This window comes from Mustela lutreola, chromosome 10, assembly GCF_030435805.1.
Source record: "Mustela lutreola isolate mMusLut2 chromosome 10, mMusLut2.pri, whole genome shotgun sequence".
Taxonomy (NCBI): domain Eukaryota; kingdom Metazoa; phylum Chordata; class Mammalia; order Carnivora; family Mustelidae; genus Mustela; species Mustela lutreola.
In genome coordinates this window covers 80,884,463-80,912,460 of record NC_081299.1, presented here as the reverse complement: position 1 = coordinate 80,912,460, position 27,998 = coordinate 80,884,463, and the positions used below count along the sequence as shown (strand labels likewise).

Here is a 27,998-nt window from a genome sequence, read left to right as displayed (position 1 = left end):
TGACAGACCAGTGATGAAGGGGAGCAAATCACTGATGATGATTCTGTTTCTTCCCCACAGATTGTCTAAAGCCACAGGGAAAATGGTAGGAAATTTACCAGCACCATTACCAGAAAGAGCGATTTATGGCTTTGTTCTTTTCTTTCTTTTTTATAAAGATTTTATTTATTTATTTGACAGAGAGAGAGGTCACAAGTAGGCAGAGAGGCACAGAGAGAGAGAGGGGGAAGCAGGTTCCCTGCTGAGCAAAGAGCCCGATGTAGGGCTCGATTCCAGGACACTGAGATCATGATCTGAGCCAAAGGCAGAGGCTTAACCCACTAAGCCACCCAGACGCCCCTTTGTTCTTTTCTTAAGCTCCCAATTTGGCTTCATACTATAGGTTGTGTGAGCTTTTATTCCTGAACCTTGGCTAAACTCCTTAGGCTTAACCTATTGGCTTCAAAAATATTGCGCGGTTGCACTGCCTGTCACTGCCTGTCCACCTCCTCGTTACTACAATGATCAGTTATGTACTCTTATCTGGAATAAACATGATGAGTACCTCTTCACTGAACTCCGTTCATACAATCATAGGTAACTATGCTAAATATCAACAGTAGAAGAAAGCCAGAAAGTAGAAGAGGCCATTCCAGCATTAAGAGATATTCCTATTAGTGAAGTAAACCAAATGTTCTTTCTTGCAGCCAAAGAACTTTGTGCTAAAAATGGAATTGTATGTAGACTAACATCAAACACTTATTTTAAGCTTTTTTAAAATTTTTTGATATAATAATTTTGACCACAATTATTTTGACTATCTCTCTTATTAATAATTGATACTGAAATATAAAAAGCTTCTCTTAAGTTCCATTAATCTTATAAATTTTCTCGCATTATTAGTTATTAATAGAATAAATAAAATACTACAGTACCATTAAAAAATACGCATCTTTTCTTTCCCATTCTCTGATCAGACCTTTTGTTACAGGAACTTTCCAACAAAAGATAAACTCCTGGGACGCCTGGGTGGCTCAGTTGGCTGGACGACTGCCTTCGACTCAGGTCATGATCCTGGAGTCCCCGGATCGAGTCCTGCATTGGGCTCCCAGCTCCATGGGGAGTCTGTTTCTCTTTCTGACCTTCTCCTCATTCATACTCTCTCTCACTGTCTCTCTCTCAAATAAATAAATAAAATCTTAAAAAAAAAAAAAAAGATAAACTCCTTTCTCCAGAAAAGAAACTGCATACTTCACAGAGGGATTGTATTAGTGATAGTACGGAAGGTACGGAATGCACAGGAATGCACAATGGCTGTATGAGGGGCAAGAAGAGACCCAATGGCATCCAAGAGCTTTGTAAACAACTTCAGGACAATTCTCCTTCTTCAGGCTTGTACCTCACCCCTGCCTTCCATGGTACACTGACAGCCAAGTGCTAAGGCTCCTCCAAGCATTCAGATTAGCCCTTCTTCCACTTTGTCAAGTCAATTATTTCTACTCCATCCAATTTCTGGTTTCCAAAATTTACTGAAATCTCTTATCAACTGTGGACTTTTCTCCTCTTTTCTTTTTCCTTCTGGATTATATCTTGTAAACCTCTTTTTACACTATCTACACTATGAGTCCCACTTTGCGAAAAATAAGGATAAACAAAATAAAATTTAAATAACAGAAAGGGATCCAGAACAGAGAAAGGGGAAAATGTCCATCTATTTTTCTTAAATTTCTAAAGTGTTTTTTAATTGCGCCAAAATATTTTCATGAATTTTTAAAAAATTTTACAGATTAGTAGAAATTGATATTAATACTCAATAGTTTATGTCCATAAATTTTTCTGTTCTATGTGCTGGACTCGTAAATTTTTCTCTTCTATAATCTTATTTATTCCTTTCTTTTCTTTTTTATTGAAGCACAGTTGATACACAATGTTACATTAGTTTCAGATGTACAACACAGTGATTCAACAAATTTATACAATATGCTATGCTCACCCTAAGTGTAGTTACCGTCTGTCACCAAATGACACTATTATAATACCTTTGGTTATATCCCTTACGATTTTCATTTCATAACATTCATTCAATTCACCTTTCATTGCCGTGACTTATTCATTCCATAACTAGAAGCTGTATCTCCCACTCCTCTTTTTTTTTTTTTAAAGATTTATTTATTTATTTTATAGACAAATTATAAGGAGGCAGAGAGGCCGGCAGAGAGAGGAGGAAGCAGGCTCCCTGCTGAGCAGAGAGCCCGATGCGGGACTCGATCCCAGGACCCTGGGATCATGACCTGAGCCGAAGGCAGAGGCTTTAACCCACTGAGCCACCCAGGCGTCCCTCTCCCACTCCTCTTCACCCATTTTGCCCACCCCCACTTCTGGCAACCATCAGTTTGTTCTTTGTGTTTATGGATCTGGTTTTGCTTTGTTTGGTTGGTTGTTTCTTTTAGATTTCACATGTAAGTGAAATCATATGGTCTTTTGTTTGTCTTTATCTGACTTATTTCACTAAGCACAATACCCTCTGGTCCATTCATGTTGTCACAAATGGCAAAATCTCATTCTTTTTTATGACTAAGTGATATTCCTCGTCTTCTTTATCCATTCATTTATCAGTGGACATTCAGGTTGCTTCCATATTTTTGGTTACTTTAAATAATGCTGCAATAATATATTTACAACTTTTAAGCCAGTTTGTTGAATATCCTCCCAGATACCTTCCATGTATACTTGCATATACTTTTATTTTTTTTAAACAATAACAAAAAGGACTAAAACATACACATTATTTTGTAATTCTTCAGACTATTCCATTCAAAGGATATGCCATAATGTATTTTACCAATCCATTACTGCTAAATATTTATGGACCTTACTGTTGGACCAAATTGTCAGTTTTCCAGGTAGAGCAAAGCAGTAACATCTGACTAGAAATTAATTCTAAGATTCAAAGCTAGTTTAGATTGAATAGGGAAATATTGGAGGGTTCCTGTTCATATCAAGAAGAGAACAAGGGGATACCCACCCTCCCACTGCTAATACAGAGATACTTGCAGTATCAGTCAAGGGAACTAATGAAAGAGAGAAGGTAAAAACATAACTATTGGGAAAAAAGAGAATGCAGTTGTCATTTTTTTGTGGATTGTATGATTATACGCCTAGGAAACCCAAGAAAATCAACTGAGAAAACATATAAACAATAGAAAATTAAGTATGGAAACAGGATACAAAATTAATTTATGACAATTTATGAAATATATGTAAATGTGTATATATGTGTGTGTATATATAAATACATACATATATGCACATACACCCTTACAAAATGAAAGAAAAGACTCCCCTTACAATTACAGCAAAAAATGTAAAGTGCCTTGGAATAAATTTAATAAGAAATATGCAAAGCTTGTATGAGGAAAACTTTAATAAAATGTTCCTGCAGAATCTAAAAGTAGACTTGAATAAATGAAAAGACGGACCATGCTTTTAGGAAAAGTCAATGTATGTCAATTTCCCTTATATTTTAATTTTTAAATTTATTGCAATCTTAATGAAAATACCAAGAGGCTATTTTCTGGAATAGGACAAGTTGATTCTAAAGCTTATAAGAAAAAGTAAACAAACAAGAATAGCCAGTAAAACTCTTTTGAAAAGGAAGAACAGCTTTCTATATATTTAAACAAAAATTATAGAAACTCAATAATGGAACATTCTGGGATTGCCATTTGAATAGTCTAATGGAATTGAATAGAAAACCCAGAAATAGGTCCAAATAAGTGGTATCTCAAATCAGTGAGATATGATGGACTTTTTAATAAATGTGTATTATCTGGAAAAAATTAAGTTAAATCTATATCTCATATTGCATGAGATAAATTCCAAATGGGTCAAATATTTAAAGTATGAACACTCAAATGTACTATAAGAAAATATGGCTGAATTCTCTTCTTACTTTGGAACCGGAAGGTCTTTCTAACTATGATTCAAAATCTGGAAGGTACAAAATATTAATAAATCTAACTAAGAATAAAAAACCATTATGAGGTCAAAAAATAACAAGAATAACATATACAAAGTTGAAACACAAATTACAAATCGGGAAAAAGAAGATCTGGTGTTCAAATCACAGGTAAAGGGCTAATCTCCTTAATAAATAACAAGTTTCTAGAAATTGAGGAGAAAAAGACCAGTCAAGAGAAAAAGGGCATTAATAGACAAGTAACAGCAAAAGAAATATAAAATGACCTGTACACATTATAAATGGCCCTCATTCATATAAGATATGTAAATTGAAATTAACCAACCTCATCCCAGAGACAGATTGTTATTCTATTTTCCCACTACTCTGACTTTGGAGCATTTACTTCTCACTACATTCTCTTCACACTGGCACTACCCACCATCACTTTGGGGGAAAGTAGGAAATTTATGAAGCTGTGTCTTTTTTTTTTTAAATTCTAGATCTCAAACACTTCATTAACAAGGCAGATAGACCTTAACCGGGTAACAGTAGTGTATTATCGCTTATCAAAATAAAATTTGAGTGCTGTGAAGTGTGTAAACCTGGCGATTCACAGACCTGTACCCCTGGGGATAAAAATATATGTTTATAAAAAATTAAAAATTAATAAAATAAAATAAAATTTATACTTGATGTTTTGAAACATGAAAAACCCATGTATCATGATGAAAATCAGAATATTCCCTAACCTATTCCTATGAACAAGTATGTTTTTTAAAAAATAAAGTCAATAGTTGAATAATTCATAAGCCGTTCCCTCGGGCCTTATAGCGAAATATAATTTTAGAACTTAGAAATATTCCTTAGTATAAACATCTCCTACCCCATCCATCCTCGGACAAACATATTCAATTCCAAATCAAATTTCTGTAGTGATGTAAATTTACTACTTCATTGGTCACATATGTTCACATGTACTACTCATATGATTTATCCTAAAAATTACTAAAAAGAGAAAAACAAGAGAAATTTTTGTGAGACCATTTTTAATATATATATTATCCCCCTTACATGTCCCAATCAAATTGATTTCTTAATGTCATTATGATGATTTTTCATACAATATAGTATTATTCTAATGAATCCACTCCCATACATCTAAATCATGTTCATCATTAAGTTCCTGTTTTTAGACACACTATATACAAAGTTAAAAGCATCAAGAAAATGTATATCTGCACTCAGATCTCCCACTTAATCTTGAGGTCTGTGTTCTTTTCCTTTTGGTAAAAACAACACATTTTTGCCCTCCAGGAAGGAAGTTTTAAAAAATTGCCATCTCTTTTCAAAATACTTTTAATATACTTTACAATATACTATGAATTTTTTTAAATAAGTTTTAATTAAAAAGAAATCATCTTGTGGAATTGTATTTTCCACAAGGAAAGGAATGGTTCTAGTCCCAGATTTTAAAATTCTCATTGGTAGAAAAGACAACATAAAAAACAGTTTTGAAAGACTGTTACAATATCTTCAAATTTTGTCAAATATGTTTCACAACAACATGTGGCATTTCCCCAAATGCTAACATAATGTTTAAGAACCAAAAAGTAGGAAGAAATGGATTGTGGGGTAAGGAAAATGTTTACCATTAGTACCAATTACTATAACATATTAGAAACTACAATATCAATAACGAAAAGATGATCAGGATATTTAACTTAATCAATGAATTCACCCCTCAAAAACATAAATCAAGCATTTCACAAAAATACTATATACACCAAATTGAAAGAAAATGTCCAAATTTTTTAGCATAAAAATTATTTCTTTTGATGTAAATAGGAAACTTGCTTTACTCCCTAAATATTTAGATCTAAGCTGAAGTCTTCAGAATTTGTACCTTTGGCAATAACCAGTCTGCAGATGGAATACTACCTGCAGTGGCTCTCAATCTCTCCGTGAGGCTACAGGACCCTCCAACAAACCAGTCCCCTCTGATTCTATTCCTGCCCCACAACGCATTCCCCGTCTGTATCGGAGCAACCAGCACCATCTAGTCTCTTTTGCTCCAGGCTTGTTCCTGCAACTTCTAATTTACCTCCATTACAATAAATATTTTCTGAATTTAGAAAAAAATCAGACTATGTCTTCATCCCAAGTCCAGCAGGGTTCTGGACAAGTACCTCATTATCAAAGCCCAGCACCAAAGGAAAAGGCAATATTATGGTCCATTAGAGTCCAGAGCACATCTAAGAGTCTCACAACTGTGTTCTAGGACTTCAATCACTAAAGATATCTGGAATTTCAGTGGCCTGGGGACAGAGTGTCTATCTTGTGTTTCTTTGCACCTAACGCCACACCCTGCCAAGGTCACGTGCTCTGCATGTATTCTCCCTCACATATCTTCCCCCCTTTCCTCAGCTTGCCAAGGACCTCCTTTCAGAATTCAAAGCTCTACAGCTCAGGGAGAGTCATAACTGATAATCTATATCAACACAGGGAAAGAGCAAAAGAATGATATACTTCCCCTCATTTTTATCCTGAGCAATTCCCCAAAGGTAATAAAAGGCAATCAAGTGATTTAAAGAACTGCTTTGCCTTTCCTTTTAGAGCTCCTACAGAGGAAACCGACCTCTGGTTTGCAAAGGATGCCCCGTACCTGTACCAGTTTAAAAACTATCAGGATTTGGCTTTTAGCAGTTTTTTATGCACTCAGTATTCTACTGGTACAGAAAGCGAAAGTAGTCCCTTGAGGTATGAGTGTAGAGGTGAGAGGAATTCAAGTTCAATTCACTCTGTCTTGATCATAAAATTATCAATTCTTTCAACAAGGAACGCCCATTATAAGAGCATTGCAGGGGGTGGTAATTAGGGCACCTGGGTGGCTCAGTCATTAAGCGGCTACCTTTGGCTCTGATCATGATCCTGGGCGGGAAACCTGCTTCTCCCTCTCCCACTCCCCCTGCTTATATTCCCTCTCTCGCTGTGTCTCTCTCTGTCAAATAAAAATTTTTTTAAATTTATAAAAAAAAAAAAAAAGAGCATCACGGGATACTGCATGAACAACTGCATGAATTCTGGTCACTAGTTATACAAGAAATCCTTGAGAAATAAGTAGCTACAACCAACAGTTAAAAATACCAGCTGTTTATATTCAACATTTGTTATATTGATTAGGAAGGTGGAGGGGACAAACAAATAGAGCTAAAGATCAAAACCACTTGTCTCCTAAACAATATAGATGTGGGTTTTGTTTTGTAGATCTACCCTTCTTCAGTGTGTAATGACATTACAACAAGAAAAACTAATCATTCTTTGAATTTGGAAATCAATATAAAAGTACAAAGCATTAATTCACTGACATCCCTGTCATCACTTCATCATCCTGAACCCAGAACTCAGCCCTTCCACTAGTTTCCATAGAAAGTTATCTCCCAAGAAGTTTGTGATTTTTCCCCTCAAATCTACCTAAAATTAAGGAGTTCCTGGGGAGTAGGTTGGCCTCCCGCAGCTCTGTGTTCTACTCTCTCTTCTTCCCTATCTGGGACTTTAAGGAGCATCTTCTGTTGCTTAAACTCCTTGGAGTTCTTGCTTGCCTAAAGTAGCTCTTCCAAACAAATGCAGCACTATCCCTAAAATAAGTCCTGGGAAACACATTCTTCAACTTGATCCCCCTGCTGTGCTCTCATTTCTCAATAAGCTCTTGCATTCTCCTAGCCCTTGACTTCTTATCTCTAAGTTTTGATGACTCTTTGCACCCAATAATACATGGGCTTTTCTGCTTAGTTCTGAGCTCTAAAGTCTGCAACTAACTTTGCTCAATTCACTTCCACCCACTCCAGGCAATGACCTCATCCAATTTGGGCGCCCTCTCAGCTTTGACTTACCTCTGTCCTCCCCATGCTCCCAAACACTAACATGCATCTACTATCAACTCAACTTACACAATACCTGTCTAACACTTTCTTTCTTGAGCTCCAGATTTTTATTACCAATATCCTACCATGTGTTCCAGGGTTCATCAAATGCAATAAAATAGAACTCATCATCACCCCTCCCCCCCATACTCTTTTTTCTCACTTTTCTCAGAGTCATCATGTCTCTGATCACCAAAACCAAGAAACCTCCATTTTCCTAGATTCTCCCCACATGCTTAGTCCTTTGTACCCATGTAGACACCAAATTCTGTCAATTCTACTTGCTGAAGATCTTCCATATATTTACCTTCTCTACCCTTCCTTTTTACTCCCCAAGTTTAGGCCTATATATCTTCCCAGCTTCCCAGATAATCTCTGATGTCTCTCTGGCAACTTCTATCTTTGAGCCTTTGCATACCAGGATAATAACTTCTCTTCCCATCTTCTCCCAGTGCTTAGTACCACATGTTTCACACACAACAGACCCTAAATAAATATTCATTAGTTAGGGAAGAGATTTCAAATCCTTGTGATCTCACCTCTTTCCTTTCCTTGGCATTCAGAGATTGCCTCTATCTCTCCAACCTCATGCTTCTTCTAAATTGAAGTTGATTATTTTCTTATTCCTTCATTTTTGGTCAAAGCTTTCTATTATTCTTTATTGTCTATTAAATAAATGAATGGCATGGAAGTCTTCCATTCTAGCTCAAACCTACCTTTCCAGCCTCATGGTTCATATTCTCCCTCTCACGTTCTTTGCTCAGTCCAGCTAAATCCAGTCACTAGCCATCTCACAAAAATGCTGTGGATTTTCCTGACTCCTCGCTTTTGCCCATGCTCCTTCCAAAACATAGAATGTCTTTCCCTCCTCTCTTTCCCTGTCAAAAGTATTCCTTGTTGTTGTTGTTGTTGTGTTTAGGTTTGTTCTTTGTTTTTGTTTTTTTTATAGAGATTACAAGTAGGTAGAGCAGCAGGCAGGGAGTGGTGGGGCGGGGGGGCGGGGAGCAGGCTCCCCGCTGAGCAGAGAGCCCCATGTGGGGCTCAATCCCAGGACCCTGAAATCATGACCGGAGCCGAAGGCAGAGGCTTAACCCACTGAGCCACCCAGGCACCCCAAAAGTATTCCTAGTCTTAAGACACGCTTTCTTCACAAAACTTACAGATTCCTCCAGACAATTTCTCTCTTCCTCTTCTCTCCTTCTTTGAAACTTAGTTTATAATTTGCTTTGTACAAGTGTTTTTTTCTTCTACTAAAAAAGTTGTTCAAAGCAGTGTTTTTCAGACCACCTGGAACAGAATAACTGGAGTCTCGTTAAAAAAAACAAAAAGGAAAAAAAAGAAAGAACAAAAACAAAAACCCTCCCGAATCAGAGTTTCGGGAAGGAGAACTAAGAATGCTGCAATCTGAAAGCAAGTTCACCAGGAGAGTACGCAATGAAGCTGGAGACCTTGGAGTTGCAAAAATGGGTCTTGAAGTCAGTCAGACTAGAAGTTGCATTCCAATTATGTGTCTGATAAAAGTTAATTCTCAGGAAAAGCTAACACAACTATGAGTTTGATACAGATTGAAAGGAAAAAAAAGTTGAAGATTTTACTTAACTCATTCGGTGAGGTAACCAGCCAAATGTCATAACCTGTTCAGAAGAGAATCTGAAAGAAACATATTCATAGAGGGTTGTAAAATGGCTCAGACATGACGAAAGGCTACCACAAGAGAATCCAGAAGGATGTGCAATAGCTCAAAGACAATTAAAAGAGTCAGAGGACCTCAAAAACACCATTTAGGCAATGCAGAGTGTTCTACTGAGACATAAGGATTTTTTCTATACCTCTTGCTAGCCGTGTGACTTTGAGTATGTTACTTAACTTCCCTGAGCCTCTGTTACTTTTCCTGTAAAACAAGATTTCATAATTAAAAAAAAAAAAATCTTCATGGGATTTGAATGCTTGCCTAATACCGCTATTGTGAGAATTAAGTGAGTTAAGGAGCAACCAAGCACACAATGCTGACTTTTATCATACTCGATAAACATGACACAGTAGTACTAGTACCAGGAGTAGTGCTACCCCTAACTATTAGTTTCTTGACCCTTTCTTGTTTCCTAATGAATGTATTCATTCAGTCAATCAACCAACATGCATAAAATACCTATTTCATGCTAGGTTTGGGTGGACAATAAAATGGTCCATGTCATCAGCGAGTCTAGGCTAGCCAAGGAGATGAGAACCTAGGTCAGTAATTATATGGGATACAATCAGTGAAAATAAAAGTAGGTGAGCACAATTGACAACATGGCTAACCATGTGTGGAATGTATAGAATGCTTATAGAAAAGCATTATCAAGGGGGATATAAGCTTAATCTTGAAGGAAGAGTAGGAAATCACTACGCACAGTGTGCTAACAAGTATCATGCTAGATCATCACGTATGTTAACCTTATTTAACTCACATAAGAGCCATAAAATAATAGCTCACTCTAACTGAGTACTTACTACGTGTCAGGTGCTATTTAAAATAACTACCACTATTTTATAAAGAAAAAAATCCTGAGGCTTAGAGAAATCAAGTAAACTTTTTTTTTTCTAAAAATTTTATTTATTTGACAGACAGAGATCACATGTAGGCAGAGAGAGAGGGAGAAGCAGGCTCCCCACTGAGCAGAGAGCCTGATGCGGGGCTTGATCCCAGGACCCCGGGATCATGACCTGAGTTGAAGGCAAAGGCTTTAACTCACTGAGCCACCCAGGTGCCCCTCAAGTAAACTTTCTTAAGATGATATAGCCAGTGAGTGGCAAAACCATAATTATTGCCAGATAACCTCTTTCCCAAATGCAGGAAATCACCTCAATTTACTAACTGAAGAATCAAAACCTAAAGAGATGAAATCTCCCAGAGAAACGGATTAGAAATAGCATCCCTGGTTTTAAAGGCCAGGCAAATGGGAAGGAAGAGTACTCCAGAAAGAGGGAGAACATACAAAACCCTGGAAGCATGGAGGAGGTTAGCATGGCTCCAGGAATCAGAGATGTCTGGAACTCAGTATGCATTTCTGGAAAGAGCAATCAGAGTTAAAGCCCCGGGGGGCACCTGGGAGGTTTAGTCAGTGAAGCGGCTGTCTTAATCTCAAGGTTGAGTTCTACAATAGGTTCCCTGCTCAGTGGGGAGTCTGCTTCTCCCTCTCCCTCTGCTGCTCCCCCTGCTTGTGCTCTCTCGCTCATGCTCTCCCTCAAATAAATAAATAAAATCTCAAAAAAAAAAAAAAAAAAAAGATAAAGCCACTAAAGCAGGCAGGGACTGTGAGAAAGAAATTACACCATATTAACTATTGGCAGATTCCGCTCAGGAGGATATAAAACTATGACAAGCAAGGGAACAAGATCAAAGGTTTAGAAACTGGAGGCAAGGCAAATAGTTTGAGACAGCAAAGACTAATATTATTGAGATCAAGAGTTTTGAACTCCAGCAACCTGCCACTTATCATAACCTCAGGAAAGAGAACCTCTTTGAGCCAGAGTCTCCTCATCTGTCAAATGAGTATAATAATAGGGTCACCACAAGGCTTAAATGAAAGAAGGTAGATAAGCACCTGCTAAGGTGCTCTGGTCTCACAGGCATTCAATAAATGATGGTGGTCATATTAACAGTAGTTTATTGCTAGTTTTGTTTTGATGCAAATACACTGAGATACAGTTTAGATCTTCTTGAAGGAAGAATATGTTAAATACTCTTCTACCTCAGTTGTCTGATTTGTTCAGACATAGTAGATTGATCTGTTCAGACACAGTAGACTGATTTAGACAGCAAAGTCCCAGGAACACAAAAAAAAACAGATTTCAGGAATGGCATGAGGTTAAGGGTTCAGTTTATCAAACACTTCTTGTATCCCTACTGTGTGTGTCTAACACTGTATTAAGTGGTCCATCTAAAAATAGTTCAGATGCAATCTCTTTTCACAAGGAACCATCAGTCTACAATATTTTGGTTGATTTCCTTATCCTTGTTGCCTGGCCTCCTCTCTTATTTACAACCTCACCCTCTCAATGTCTGATATTTACACTACTTTTGTAGAAATGATCTTGGTTTCCCTACTTGGTCACCTGCCCTTCTCCCCCACCTTGGATTACTTCCTTTCCTGGCTACTCCAGCTGGACATGTCAGATTATCCAAACCTATTATCACTACTCTGCTTTAAAGACATCCTGCTCCTACAGTGAAGTTAAACCAATTTTCTCAACAGCTGGTTCTAGAATTCTTTTCAGAGGAAAACACCTCGATGAGTCATTATGAATAGAGGGTATGACTGAAGAATGAGATTATAAAAGACAAAATGTTCTACTTCAGAAATTCACCTGGGGGAATGGAAGAAATGGGAAGAGAAGAGAAGAGAAAGAGAAAAGAGATGGAAGACAGAGGAACTTCATTGAATACCTAAAATACTTTTTAAAATGTATAATGCTCTACCTTATTTGCATTTCTTTGACTCCCCTCATGTCTTCCAAACCTTTAGTAAGCCTTTCATAATCCCCAAGCCTCCACACCTACCCACAAACACATACACAATGTAAGTAGGTTGTTGGGGAGAGGTAAGTGAAGAAATCATGAAGCCAAGTGCCACTGCTAGAAGACAGAAGAAGTAGAAATGGAGACAGCACACCCAGAACAAACACAGCCCATCACCGAACGCAACAGTAGGAGCAGGGCCCAAGGTAATGCTAAAATCACAGATGTCTGGGAAATCGGCAGAACATATGAGCAGGTACTGTGCTTTATTTAAAAGTTGTGTAATAGGGGCCTGAACCAACCTTAACTAGTTAAAAAGCAAAACAGATTCTCCCAGCTGATACCTGGGTCATGATTTCTTCAGTGTCATTGATGATTTGGCACCAACTGCTTTTCCAATGTACCTATTGCCTTCCTCAAAGGTGGCCACCACTGTCTTACCCAGTTACTGCAACAGTCTCCTTGGGATCAGCAAACATTTTCTTTCTCTCTCTTTTTAAAAACATTTTCTTTATTTATTTAAATAGAACAACTAGGGTAGTGGAGGGAGAGGAAGAGAGAGAGAAATGTCAAGCTGGTTCCATGCTCAGAGCAGAGCCCAACTTGGGGCTTGATCTCAGGACCCCAAGATTATGACCTGAGCCAAAATCTAGAGTGTGAAACTTAACTGACTGAGCCACCCAGGAGCTCCAGCAGACATCTTCTTAAAGGGCTGGATAGGCAGTTACTCCATTCTGCACTGAAGGCCTGGAAGCAGCTATAGAAAATACGTAAATGAATGGGTTTGGTTGTGTTCCAATAAAACTTAAAAAATCAGGTGGTGGACTTTCTGTCTTGCCCCTTCTGTTCTCTACATTATAGAGTCCTCTTTCAGAATGCTACTCCTCCGAATAAACACCTGTTTGTCTTCCCATTAACCTTAGGATAAAGTCCAAATTCCTTAACAAAGTAAATAAATTTCACACCATTATCTCTTCTCTAGCCATTTCTGGATTCAAACTCAATTTTCAGCACTACTAAACTGCTTTAAATTCCCCCAGGTTCCTGGTTCTCTCTTCCTTCCATGCATTTCTTTATGCTGTTCTTTGGCCTGGAATCTTCCTCTCTTCCCCCACTCCCCTGATTAGTTAATTCCTACTCATCTAAATTTCAAGTTTCACATTAAGTCTAACTTCCTCCAGGAAGATTTCCTTGATCCCTAAATTCTCACAAAGTGCTGAAGTTATTGGTTTGTCTGAATCTCCTCTTAGCTTGAAGGTCTGTGAGGACAGGAAACTTGTCTGCCACTCACCATTGCATTCCAAGGTACTCAATAAGTAACTGGATCCTTGACTGATGAGTTAAGAAAAAAACCAACCTAAAAATGAAGGGGACCCTCAAAGGCTAATTGGTGGCACATAAGCTGACATTTGTTTGAACTATTCCCTTGAATCCCAAATCTGCTCCTAAAGCATTTTTTGCTCTGCTGATATAGCCTGCAGAGAAGTTTAAGAAATAGACATTACATCGTCCACACTTCCTGATGCGGGAACTGAAGTCCCGAAGGGTTTCACTTCTGCCTTGGTTTCCAGACTTCATCTATTTACCCTCTCCTTGGCATCTGATCTCTTACCTCATGTCCTGTTAGCTGTCTTGCATACAGTGTACTTTATATCTGATAATTATCCTTGCAGAGAAATCTTGGCTTTCCTTTTTGGCCAATACTCACATTTCAGATATCATGTAAGGGGCATATTCTATATGCCAGGCTCATGGGGCTTCCTCTATAAGCCAGACCTACTGGACTTAATCATTCAGGACTCAGGCTGGCCTCATAATGATGTTCTCAGAGGTTTACTTTTATTATCTCCACTCTATGGTTGACAAAAGGAAGACCTAAAGGGAGTAAATAACTTCCAAAAGAAAATGGCAGAGCTGGGACAGAAGGGAGGAATGTCTGACTGCTAAACTAGAGTTTTTGAGCTCATACTACTTTCCAGTTCCTCTGGGACCACACCTGCTTTCTTCTGTGAGTGCTGCTCCTGTCCAAGCCCCAAAGTCTTCTGCAACGCTCCTGCATGTCTTATCCTGAATCTCACGGACAGTGTAGCTGCATTCAAGGCTGTCATAATCACGGATACTTCTAGAGCGTGGTCACTGTGCTTGTCCCTGTTTATGTATGACCTCATTTATTTTATTTTTTTTTTAAAGATTTTATTTATTTATTTGACAGAGAGAGATCACAAGTAGACAGAGAGGCAGGCAGAGAGAGAGAGATAGCGGGACTCGATCCCAGGACCCTGAGATCATGACCTGAGCCGAAGGCAGCGGCTTAACCCACTGAGCCATCCAGGCGCCCCCTGTATGACCTCATTTAACCTGCACAGACCCTAACATGAAAGATAAGGTTAGCTCTGTTTTATGGAGATGGAAGCAGAGGCACAAAGAGGTAAAATAATATATCCAAGGTCACATAATTAGCAATGGGAGAACCTAGGATTTACACCTAGACACTCTGACTCCACAACCTGTGCTCCTAAGCAAGAAGAGAATACACAGGGAGGTAAAAGAGAACTCCTCGGGCCTCACAGGATGACATGAAAAGTATGGGGGAGGTTGAATGATTTGGACTTTAATCACCCCAGATATGAGATCATTAAATAAGGCTGTCTAAGTCATTGCTGCCTAAAACAAACTACCACTAAACTTCATGGCTTAAAACAATAATCATTTACTAGCTAACAATGCTGTGGGTCAACACTTTGGCTGGACTTGGTTGAGAAACTTGCTGGTTTTGCCTGGGCTCACTCATCTGGTGACAGTCAGCTGTGGCAGCTTGGCAAGAGCTCAATGGTCCCGGATGGTTTCTCCAGGGTGAAGGCCAGCTTCACGGGCATGCAATCTCTGTGGTTTATTGTTCTGCTATTCTTGTCTACTTAAGATTATCTCCTGAGATTATGAATAATTATGAAACAGGGGGGCTACTGGGCCTTGTAAGTTACATTGCCAGTCATATTGGTGGTTGATGCTGGATGCCAGCCAGGCACCTTTCTCCACATAGCCTCTCATCCTCGAAGAGGCTAGCTCATGTTTCTTCCCATGATGACAGAAGCTTTCCAAGACAGTGATAGCAAAGGCTTCTTCAGCTCTGGGCTCACAATTCCCACATCATCACTTCTGCTGCATTTTACTGATCAAAGCAAGTCACAAAGCAAACCCAGATAATAGGAGATGGAGATCCAGAGTCCACTCCTTGATGGGAAGAACAGAAAAGTCACAGTGCAAGAGGGCAGGTATGGTGCAGGTGGGCCCAGTTTGTGACTATTAATTGCATAGAGTAGGTACTTGTTGAAGTAAAAAGAACTTCAGTCTCAGACATGTTATGATTAAGATTTCTCCTATGGTCAGTCCATGCAAAGGTATCCAAAACAGCTGACCCTTGAACGGCATGGGGGTTAGGGACACCAACCCCTATGCAGTCAAAAATCTGCATATAAATTCTGATTCCCCAAAAACCAAACTACTAATAGCCTATTGTTAACTGGAAGCCTTACCCATAAACAGTTGATTAGCACATATTTTGTACATTATATGCATTATATACTGTAATCTTAAAGTAAGCTAGAGGAGAAAAAATGTTAATAAAATTGTAAGGAAGAGAAACTATGTTTACAGTACTGTATTATAAAAAAAAAAATCCACATATAAGTGGACCCATACATATTGTTCAAGGGTTAAAGGTTAATTGTTAAGGGATAACATAAGTCTAGAACATAAAAGAGAATCCTCGTTGGACATACAAATTTGAGAGCTGTCAACATGCAGGTGGGTAAGTTTCTGAATAAATAAATCAGAACCTTCAGGAAGACTGCATTAATTAAGGCAAAGATAAACAAAAAGATTCACTCAATCCTTCAGACTACCCAACTGTTTTGTTTTGTTTTGTTTTCAGACTACCCAACTGTTTGAGTGCTCTCTTCTTCCCATGTATCTCAACCTCTCTCTCTAAGAGACCATCCATGGGCGTATCCAGTTTCTGTAGCCAACTCAAAGCCAGTATCACTGGGGAAAGTACAGCCTTCTCTGTTATGTCTAGATGTGGCTACATATCGTCCAATTATTATAAACTAAAAAAAAGTTACTTGATGCCCACACTCAACCCAATATGCAATGGTAGAGCAGGAATACAATTAACCACAATAAAAACTTCCATTTCTAAAAGGTCAGAATGGAAAACGTGCAACAACCAGCAGTCCTTCATAGTTTTCTTTCTAGGAAGAAATTCCTGCCTTGGCCGTGGAAGAAATTTCCTGATTAACCGATCTGCATGTCTTTGGGTATACCCACAGTACCCCTGGGTTTACACACTCCGGGAGATTCCTCCTTGTCCATTATCTTCCAGGTTCAAAATTTAAGTGAAAATTGGGAGAGTATGCTTTCCTGGAAATGGCTCAAGGACACATTGATTGGCTTTTGCAGTTTGCAGGTCAGATTTCTGGTTTCTTTAGCAGTACAATTTCCTCAAAATCTTTGTAGGCTTCTATGCTATTCATCTCCAGTCTGTTACATGTGACAGAAACTATACCCAAAGTTCTTTTCTGCACCAAGCTCTTAAACTTTCTTATAGTATCTATGCTTTACTCCTTTCTCTTCTCATTGTTTTAATGGTGGCTACTTTCAGGTAATCTTTAAAAACTAAGTTAGGGTAACACAGCTAATCTGACCTTTGCTGCAAGGCTAGATCTCTTCGGCTGAGGAATCTTAATGGATGGGATTTAAGTGTCTCAAAAACAGTCTTCTCCTATTTGGACCATAGAAATAATTGGATTTTCTAACCCTGTGAGGCCCCAATTTTCTATACACTCTATTTTCTTCCATCTTTCCTTGCAAACCCATCATTTCTTATGTGAGCTCATTTCTTTCTTGAAAAACCTTCCTAAACTAGCCAATGAGCAACAATTACATTCATACTCTGCTTCTTTCCAAATGCTTCCCGTAAAATTCAGTGATATAAAAAACGCGATCAGTCTTCCAAATTGAGGTGAGATTGTTACCAAACATCTTGCAATGGCACTACAAGAATGACTAGTTTCCCAGCCTGAAAGAGCCCGTTCCTTGTTGGCAATGGTCTGACCACTTAAGTAATGCTATCCGTTTTAAGCCTTTGTTAGAAGTCCACCATTTCCAGGTATCAATTTTTGTATTAGAGTAAAGGCTAACTCGCTGTAACTGAGATCCCAGAAAGCAGTGGAAGTGGAAGTAAAGAAATGAAAATAAAGAAGACAAAAGCATTTTTCCCTCTCACGTAATAGTTGGGCCAAGACTGACAGGGTACTCTGTTTGATGAGGTCATTCAGGACCCAGATTCCTTCTGTCTTATTGTCCCACCCTCTCCTAGGATGTCTTCCTCATCTCCATGGTTACAGATGGTCACAGACACATCCATAAAGGAGATGGCAAGCAGAGCAAGACAAGTTGTCTTTTTTGCAAAGGTAAGGCCAAAGTTGTACTCACTGCTTCTAGTTACAGTGCATCGGCAAGAATGTCCCCACAAAATCATACCTAGCTGTAAAGGAGGGCAAGGAGTCTCCGGCTGAGCAAACATGCACCAGAGGGAGGAGAAGAGATGTTATGGTGGCAGCCATTTATCTGCCATGAGAAGAAGAAAAGATTCCCCAGGTTAAGAACCCTCAGAGATAGAAAGACCCAAATGGGGCAAATAAGGATTTTGTTTCTTAGAGGTAAAGAGAATGACAGTGTGAAAAAAGAATACAAGAAAGGGAAAATCTAGCTGGCGGTTACTTAAGTTTCCACTTTATTATTTCTAGCCCTTTTTTTTTTTTTTTAAAGATTTATTTATTTATTTGACAGATAGAGATCACAAGTAGGCAGAGAGAGAGGAGGAAGCAAGTTCCCCACTAAGTAGAGAGTCTGATGTGGGGCTCAATCCCAGGACCCTGGGATCATGGCCCAAGCCAAAGGCAGAGGCTTTAACCCACTGAGCCACGTAGGCACCCCATATTTCTAGCATTTTCTAAAAATATTTCATAAGTTTATTTTTTTTAAGAGAAGTAGAAAGAGAAAGAAAAACTAAGAAGAATATCAAGACAGAATAATAGTGATGTGAGGAAAACCAGAAGAAAATGGGAGTAATGAAAGTCAATGGGAGAAAAAAATTTCACTTGACTGACAGAAGACAAGAGAGGCTAGGAAAGGAAATGCTCTTTGGACTTGAAAATCTAGAGGTTACTGGTGAATAACTACAGGAGAAGCTAGAATGCAGCAAATTAAGAAATGAAAATGAACAAAGAAAAATGGTATAGCAAACATGGACTAGTCTCTTTTTTTTATAATTTTTTTTAAAGATTTCATTTATTTATTTGACACACAGAAAGAAAACACAAGTAAGGCAGAGAGTCAGGCACAGAGAGAGGAGGAAGCAGGCTCCCTGCTGAGCAGAGAGCCCAATGCAGGCCTCCATCCCAGTACCCTGAGATCATGACCTGAGCCAAAGGCAGAGGCTTAACCCAGTGAGCCACCCAGGCTCCCCTTGACTAGTCTCTTTTAAGAACACTGAGTTTTTAGGAAAAAAGAGATAAGATGGTAACTTAAAAAAAAAGAGATAAGATGGTTATGACTAGCTCCACTTGCAAGTAGACTAAGATGAGAAGCAGCCTCCAGGGACCAAGTTGGGGTATCAGGTTCTAGAGACTAGGGTGGCCCAGTTCTAGCTGCCCAGCATATATATCATGTGTAACTTGAACAGCTGGCATAGCAGAGTGCTCTACACATTAGGCTGGTCAAGTTTTCCCAAGTTGGGAACCACTCTTGGATATGGTGGTTGCATCCTATAGTCATGGGGTCTTGGGGTCTCCAGAGACAGTGCCTCTACCTACCTCCAGTCTCATAGTCAGTGATTGCACTTCTGCTTGGATAGATGGCTTGTTCATCGGACAATCAGGGATCCAAGCTGGGTGTGGAAATGAAGGACCCAAAATTCCTTGGCACAGCTGGAGTTTGGGCAAAACCCCCCTCTTTAAAATATCAAAGGAGGGGGGCAATAAATCCATAAATATGAATGGACAAAAGAGACATGAAGCAGCAACAGTAAAACATAAACTTTGGGCTTTTTTGTTTGGCAGATTAAACTGAAAATAGGACTCCCTGCTATCCCAAACTCCCATAAAAAGAGACCCAGAATTATCAAAGTCTAATTAAAATTGGTGCTGTTTCTTTAAAGTGCCAGCGAAAGTAGCAATATTTGTTCCAATACCATAAGGCCAAAATCCTTTTAAAAAAATGAATATTTCATGGAGAAAGGATTGGATTGGATTGTCTCTGAGAAAAATAATTGCTGTTGCAACACGTGCTTATATTTTAGATGGCACAGAGATCACTGTGGGGGGAAGACTGAACAATACTGGGAGATTTACCTTCACCCAGTCATGAGACTTAAGCCCATTGTCCTCTGGAGTCCCAAATGACTGAGGGGGGAAAATCCTCATTCAGATTAAGCTGAGGCATTGGGATATGGAAAAAGAAACCCAGGGATAAAGTATCCTTTAGTGGGAAGTGGCTGAATATTTCTGAAGGATGAGAGGGATGAGGAGACCGAGAGATTAAGAAGAAATGCAACAAAATGGGGAGGAGGCATCTTTAAGTTCCTTTCTTGGGCAGTTTGTTAGGTCTTTTCAGAAAGTTATTACAGAACAATATGGTGGTGGCTGACAGGGAAGATTGGCTAAGATAGAGCAAACCAAATGTATCCCCTTTATTTGCAAGTTTTATCAGAGGAAGGCTCTGTTTCCTTTTGCAGGAACCAGTCAGGTCAGCACAAATTCAACCAAGCTCTTAAACACTCAGACACTCTTTGGGTCGGTATATTATACAGGTATCCTTTATGCATAGGACAGTGTCATTCTAGGGCAAGGTCTATGTCAGTCAATACCTATTTCTGTAGTGTTGAAAGGGCCACACTTCCTCTTCACGCTGAGAGGAACCTCCATATGTTAGGAGTCCACCAAGAACTGGCTGCCTGGCTACCTGCTCAGATGACCACCTCCCAACACCTGAAATAGAACTTTGCTCTGTGCTCACCAGAGGCTTCAAGAAATAGCCCAATTGCATAAGATAGACTGGGAATGGAAAAACACTCTGGCAAAAGCATAAAGGTGTGGTTAAAGACTAGAGTGCCATTTTCATGTGGTTGGGCTGTGCCTGGCTGGTAGTTTAAAGGAGTTATGCTGAGCCACACTGATTGAGGGAGGGTTTTATTGATTCTGCTTTATTTTTTAATGGGGGAGACTTGAGCATTACAGGCTAAGGATAAAGACACAGCGAGAGTCAGTGGTTAGAGTGGTTAGAGATTCAGGAAAGAAAGGGCATAATTAATGGAGGACACCAACCATAAGAGGTTTGTTCAGTGTACAGCATCTGTTCAGAAAGGGAAATTCGGAGATTCTTTTAAATTTCTAAGTTAAGAAGCAGGCATTCCACAGTTCCCTAGGTAAATATTCATCAAGTATTACAAAGTGGTAAGACTTTTTCAGGTTCATTTAAGTTGTCTATTAACTTACTCCAAAACAAATATAACCAGCAAAGATCCCACTGGAGTACTGGTATGGAGAAGGGAAGCTTAAGTCTGGGAAATAGCTAAGTCATTTGAGCTTTCTATCAAAAAGTGTCATTGGTAAATTAACAAGCCTGTCTGTAAGCCTGTCATTGAGAAGGGATTCACAATAAATAGGGCACCTAATGTTGATGAAAGATGAACAAGACATTAAATCAAGCTTGGAAATGCAGACAAGAAACCAGGTAAAGGGCACAGCAAGAGTAATTTACCTGCTGTGGTGAAATGTATTTATATACTATGTACACAATAGCTGCAAGAGAAAAATAACACTAACCTTTAAGTAGCACATCTGCATATTTCGTTCTTCTTATCCTCTTCTTAATGTAAGATGTTTTCTGCAGTAAGTACCCTCCCTAGGTAACATCACCATATTCCTGAGGCCTCTAGACGGCCACAGTACATCCACAGGAAGTCAAATTAAAGAAGCAGCAGCAGTGATGAGTTAGCGTGGTAAAGCCTCAACTTCCTCACCTACAAAATGGGGATAATAATAGTACTTAAGTTCACAGGAGGCTGTGAGTGGTGGTTGAGAAAGTTTATAAATGCCTACTGAATGGTAGTCTGCATGTTTTATCATGCATCTGAAATTCATAGGAACAGAGTATAGTCCGATAAGAGAGAGGTATCATCAGTGTGTTTCTACCAAGGACAAAGAGCTCTGTGGCAGCAAAAAAGGATCTGGGAAAGACAGGGTAGAAAGGGCAGGTGTACAGTGAGGAAAAGACAGACCTGATAGGCATGCCAGGCAGAGGCTTTGCGGGGATGGAGGGTTCGGATGAGGAGAAAATTAACTCGCAAGATTCAAAGACAGTGTTTAGTGCAGACTTTATAGGTCTAAAACTGAAAATATGGGGCGCCTGGGTGGCTCAGTGGTTAAGCCGCTGCCTTCGGCTCAGGTCATGATCTCAGGGTCCTGGGATCGAGTCCCGCATCGGGCTCTCTGCTCAGCAGGGAGCCTGCTTCCTCCTCTCTATCTCTCTCTGCCTGCCTCTCTGCCTACTTGTGATTTCTCTCTGTCAAATAAATAAATAAAATCTTAAAAAAAAAAAAAAAAAAACTGAAAATATGGTAACTGAAAATTAAAGGAGCCATTATTGTTGTGGTTGTCATTAATAAACAGTATGACGTGGTATGATACCATGACAGTCTGGGAATTCTTTTTTTTAGGATTTTATTTATTTATTTGTCAGAGAAAGAGAGCACAAGCAGAGGGAACAGCAGGCAGAGGGAGAGGCAGGCTTCCTGCTGAGCAAGGAGCCTGAAGCAGGACTCAATCCCAAGACCCCAGGATCATGACCTGAGCCCAAGGCAGACGCCCATCTGACTAAGCCACCCAGGCAGCCCTGGGAATGTATTTTTAAATAAGATTTCAATGTCTTGCTAAAGTTGGAACTGATAAGGCAGTTTGTATGTATATAGGGCTGGAGCTGAATTTATAAATATCTGGAAAGATGTACCTGAGATAAAGGAACATAAAGAGAATAAAATTAGTAAGAATAAAAAGAATAAAATAAAAGAATAAAATCTAGTAATTGCTCTGTAAATTTATTTTAAACAAGGCATGAATCAAGAGTGATTATATACAGAGAGACAGAGAGACAGACATGTCTATTTAATCTAGTATCCTTTTAGAATGCACTTGGATAAAAAGCTAGAAAACAGAAAAGCAATTCTTAACTGAATAATGAAAAAGTCACTTTTTTTTTTTTTTTTTTTTTTTTTTGGTAGGCTCTACACCCAACACAGAGCTTGAACTCACAACCCCTAGGTCAAGAGTCACATGCTCTACCAACTGACCCAGGCAAGTGCCTCTGAAAAGGTCACTTTTTAAAAATCCTTTGCCTCCTAGTTAGCTCTAATTTTATAAAGGAAAAGTCAGTCATTGTAAAGTATATTTCTATCTTCCTTTCTTTAATATATAGCACAACAGCTGGTATAAGTATATGATAAATTCTTTTGATGATACTGTAGAAGGGAAGAGTATGAGCTTTTTGGAATCCTGACTGCCAATCCCTGGCTTTGTGACCTAGAGCAAATGATCTCTCTGTACCGTAATATCTTCATTTGTAAAAATGGGATCGGTATAATGTCTACCTCAATAGGGTTATTATGAAAATTAGTTTATTCAGTTCTAAGTGCCTGGCATACTAGTAAGTACACAGTCAATGCCAATTAAATATTAACAATGGCCTTAGCCTTCAAGTGTTAGCATTCAAGGAATCCTAGCAAGTGGCTTTATCCAGGAAAAGGTTGCAACTTAAACATCTATTAGTATATTTGATAAGGAAAAAAGAAGTCTTGTCTATAGTTTTGGCTTTTACTGGGACAATTTGTGTCACCTATCCTACACTTTCCAGAAGATCTTTAATGGTAAGGCATACAACCATGAGAACTGATAGCCACAGTTCTGTCTATGGCCCAGACTAAAAACTCCCTTCTAGCTTTACCTTTTCACAGGCACACATAATGCTGACCAAAGTGGTGTTCCTGGCTCTTGAAGAGCTTCAGTCTTTATCTGCACTTTACTACCTTCATTAGGACTGAAGATTGTTGACCTCTGTTAGTAAGGTGCCTACATGCCAGGGTCCCTAGTGGCCCACACTCCAAGGTAGCCCATGAAAGCAAGGGTTGGGTGGCTTTTCTCTAGGAGGCCCTGTTAAGAGGTATGCAATTCACATAGTCAGGCTCATTGTTGAGTCACTGCTAGGGTATTAACTGTTACTGCCTTACCACTGTACACCAGGACCTACCCCAGTGAGCTGTACATACTAGGTACTCAAAGAGTTGAACTGAAATGAACTGAGAGGCTGCCCTCATCCCTATTTATTCCAAGCCCCTGAAGCCTCCCAGACTAGCCATTATCATCCTGATTCTTATCTCCATGGTTACTTTTAAAATCCCCTAATCTGACCCAACTCTCATTCCTCACCGTCCTTCAAACCCTTTCACGACATACTCTGGATCTCCTATTCTGTCACCCGCAAACCTCCCCTGTATCTTCAACTTCATTTTGAATGATTTCTCTACTTCCCTGCAGAAGCTGAAGACTTGCTCCTTAATAGGTCTCTCAAATGGAGGCCATTTGTTTCTCACATACCCACAGGAGATGGGATAACTCTTGGTCCACATCCCTGCTTCCAAACTATTTTCTCCTTCTTTCAAAAACTCCAGCTCCTTTGAAGTTCTTGTCATGCAGTTATACCACCCCAACAGGAAATAGATGGCACACTTCTATTAAGTTGAGGATGATTTAATAAAGGGGTGATTTGCAGAAGTATGAATGAGGGAAGGAAAGCACAAGGGATAGTGCAGTCACTGAGGGCTAGTAACAGTGGAACTGTCATCACCCCTTGGCCTGAAAAAGGAAAGAAAGGGAGATCTGGGGCCCTGGAGAAAGAGGTGTAGAAGCCATGCTAAAGAGCAGAGACCACTCTCCCCCATTTCAGGGACACAGGCTCCCTACATCAGATCTGCTGAGGCTCCCCATTGGCCAAATTCAGCCAGAACCAGACAGCAAGGAAACCGCTGACTGAATCCATAAGTTTCAGGTCCCATGGCTGCATGGCATAGAGAAGAGTGAATCTTGAGGGACTCATGGAAGATATCCTGCTTTTGCCCCAAGTTCTTTTTGGTTGCTATCATCTTTCAAACTCTTACTTTATGAAAACTTGAGCTCATCTTCCTCTCCACCCCTTAGTGACTCTGGCATCCATGTGGGTGGCCCGGGTATCTTTTTCATCCATTCTTACAGTTATGCCCTAAAAACTACTATCAGTAATAACACAATATTGACTTCGAGCATCCCACCCTCTGACCGCCACCTCTTATCTCTAAAGTTCAGAGGCTCTAGTTCTTTCATTGCAATTTTTCAACCCTCTTTAGGCTTCCAATCCCGACCTTAAATTCTGTCACTACTCATCCACTCTCCTACTATGTCCAGAGAAAGTTCCATGGACCTTGCTCCTTTGAGAAGAATCTTATCTCACTAATGCAGTCACCTGTCAAAAATCAAACTTTGGTTAAAGCCAACTATTTCCCTTTTCCAGTGGGGAAAAAGACATAAAATTATGCTGACTGATTTATCTCTAAATTTATTATCACAAGCTTCAAATGGGCATTCCAATCTGCCCAGAAATCCTACACCAATCCTGATAAATATGCCAATTACTTTTCAAGATGATTATTTCCTAACTTCTCGTAGAGCCTCTCACACTCTGTATCCCGTACTTCCACAGCCTCATCTATTCACCACCAATTCTGTAAGCCTCCCAGTACCTGCATTATACCCCTGCCTTATATCCTGTTACCATGGGATAAGGGTCCCCCCTCCTATCAAAGCCCAACCACTCCACTTGTGCTGTATATTCCAACCCTCTTCATCTTTTGAAGAGCTTTGTTTCTACTCTCGTTCCCTTTCTCTCTTGCATCAATTTTCCTCCACTGGATAATTATAAAATTCAAATGATTATGCCCAGTAACTTCCATCTTAAAATATAAGTTTCCTCAATTCCAAATTCTCCTTCATTTCTCATCTAATTTCTCCATTCCCCTTCAAAGAAAAATTTGAAATAATTGTCTATAGACACTGCTTTTCTTCATCTCCCATTCTCTCTTTTTCTCATTTCCAACTGCCTTCTACAACCACGATTCAATGCTGCTTTTGCTTAGATCCTCACTGACAAATGTGTTTTCAAGTCATCTGATCCCAGCTATGATCAGCATGTGATATAGCTGACTGCACTCCCACTCTTGAATCACTTTCCACTCTTGGTTTTTATGGACACTGCTCTTTCCTGATTTTCTTTCTATCTCCCTGGCTTTCCCTTCTCTATCTTCCTTACTGGCTAAATCTCCTTTATCAGACCTCTAAATGTTAATGACCCCATATTCTTCTCAATCCTGAGCTCTCCAATGTAGTTGACACTAAGCCACATGTGTGTACTTTAATTTAAAATAATTTAAAATAAGTAAGATTAAGATTCAGTTCCTCAATCTCACTAGCCACATTTCAAGTGTGCAATGAGCACATATAGATAGTAAGCAACATGAACATAAAATCTTTCCATTGTTGAAGAAAGTTCTATTGCACAGGACTGACTTAGACTCCCTCTCTAGGAGATCTTACCCAGTCTTGTGGCTTTCAGTGCTATGTAGATGTTGACTTCTAAATTTATACCTCTAGTTCTGACCCAAGCTTCAGATTTGTGCATGAAACTACCTATTTGACATAATCACTTGGATGTCTAACAGACTACTCAAACTAACAACCAAAACAGAACACTTCATTTTCATCCTCTCCTCCCCTGTGTCTACCCACAAAAGCTTGTTTCTCCTCCTGTCCATCTATTTTTAGCAAATGACACCACCCAACCAGTTTTGAAGCCAAAATTCTAGGAGCAGTCTTGATTCCCAATACCTAATCCATCAACAAGATTTAATAACTCTAGCCATAAAATATATCTGAAATCTTCTCAAATGGTCTTCTACTTACACTATCATCTTTCAGTCTAAGTTTCTTGTCTAGGCTATTGTCCTATCCATACAAGCTCCCCTGTACCTAGATCCAGCACATAGCAGGTGCTCATTAAATATGTTGAAAAAATTAACAGGCACAATCCTACTGAACAGTGTAAAATAATCTTTACTTTTTTTAATATCATGAATAATAGATATTTGCCACAGAAGCTTTAGAAAATAGATTTAAAAAGATAATACACATCACTTCCCAGACAGACTTTACTTACAATTGGCTACGGCTCAATATCATTACTCATTTTGTCAATTACTAATACATTTTTCATGTTTTCATAGCACTAATTTACTTCCATGCATCTGTAACCTATGTGGTCAGTGCAATTTACTCCCCAAGAGAAATTTTAGTTCCTGCTTCTTGTCATTCAGCCTTGCCTTTCTTGATTAATCCAGTACAGCTTCTTGACCTCTTGATTATCTACATATTTTGTGCCTGTCACAGACCAGCAGAGATTGATTTTGTTCAGGAGTTCCCAACTTTGTTCCTGTCCCTGCCTGCCACCCAGCTTCTCTCTGCACTCAACTTCCTTGTCAGAAACACCCAACAGTTTGACCCTAGCCTTAATTCAAAATAACTCAAGCAATAATTTCAAACAATATCTGCTACTCCTCCCTCTTTGATTAGCTCTGTTTACTGGCAGCCCTAAATATTCCATCATCCTCATTCATTCCAGCTGCATGCCAACGGGGTCAAGCTGGTATTTCCTACAGATACCGGTAATTACACAAGTGAGGTGATGGGGTAAAGGAGAAGGCAAGAGTGTCTTCTGAGACCTGCAGTCTAGTAATTATTAATATGCTTGACATCTGCATTGCCTGTGTCAGGTTACAAAGTCACCTGGGCACGGTATTTTCACAGCAATCCAGATGCTATTATTTGCCTAACCAACAATCATCTCTCCTCTACCATCCTCTCCAACTTCCTTCTCTCCAAGAGACCATTGTGTTCAGTACCCACCCTTCATCAAATAGCCAGATACAACACGTAGCTATATGCCATGCTCCACCCTACCCCAGCCAGCTTTTATGAGTTAGTAAGTGATATAAATATGGCCAGAGAGTGTGAAAGAAAGTCTGTGACGAGTTCAGGAAAATGTTTCCTCACCCTTAAAAAGAAAGACCCAACGACAAGATAATGTCCTTTTTTTTGGCTCTGGAAATTTCCCCATCTGGATGTAATTTCTGAGGCACTAACATCTTCTTTGAAGTATGAGGGGAGATTCATAGGTTAAAGCCATTGCTGGGAATGGCAGAGTGGGCAGATGAAAGAAAACTACATCCTTTGTAATATACTTACGTTGTTTTTTTACACTGTGCCAGAGGCCCTACCTCTGGACTTTGAACTCCGTATTTATAAGCCCAGGGGATTCTGATTTCATCAAAATTTGAGGCACTAACTTCTAAGCATGCAACTACAAACTTTCTCCACCACTTCCTCGCTGAAAAATCTTAGGCAAACTATTTTACTTTTTATAGAATCCGTGTCTTTAAAGA

General features: G+C 39.3%; 1 protein-coding gene and 1 pseudogene across 3 annotated transcripts in view; one reads left to right on the top strand and one right to left on the bottom strand.

Moving 5' to 3' along the window:
- Positions 1–27,998, bottom strand: part of TLCD4 (TLC domain containing 4) — a 106,679-nt gene that overhangs the window by 77,485 nt on the left and 1,196 nt on the right. Inside the window, exon 1 of one of the 3 annotated variants that reach the window (XM_059136049.1) lies at positions 21,247–21,443. The exons of the other annotated variants lie outside the window; for them this stretch is intronic. The gene's annotated coding sequence lies outside the window, so the exon portion shown is untranslated. Of the gene's footprint in view, positions 1–21,246; positions 21,444–27,998 lie in introns of those variants that run through there. 3 annotated transcript variants of the gene reach the window in all.
- On the top strand, positions 17–23,510 carry LOC131810539 (phosphatidylinositol N-acetylglucosaminyltransferase subunit P-like; annotated as a pseudogene).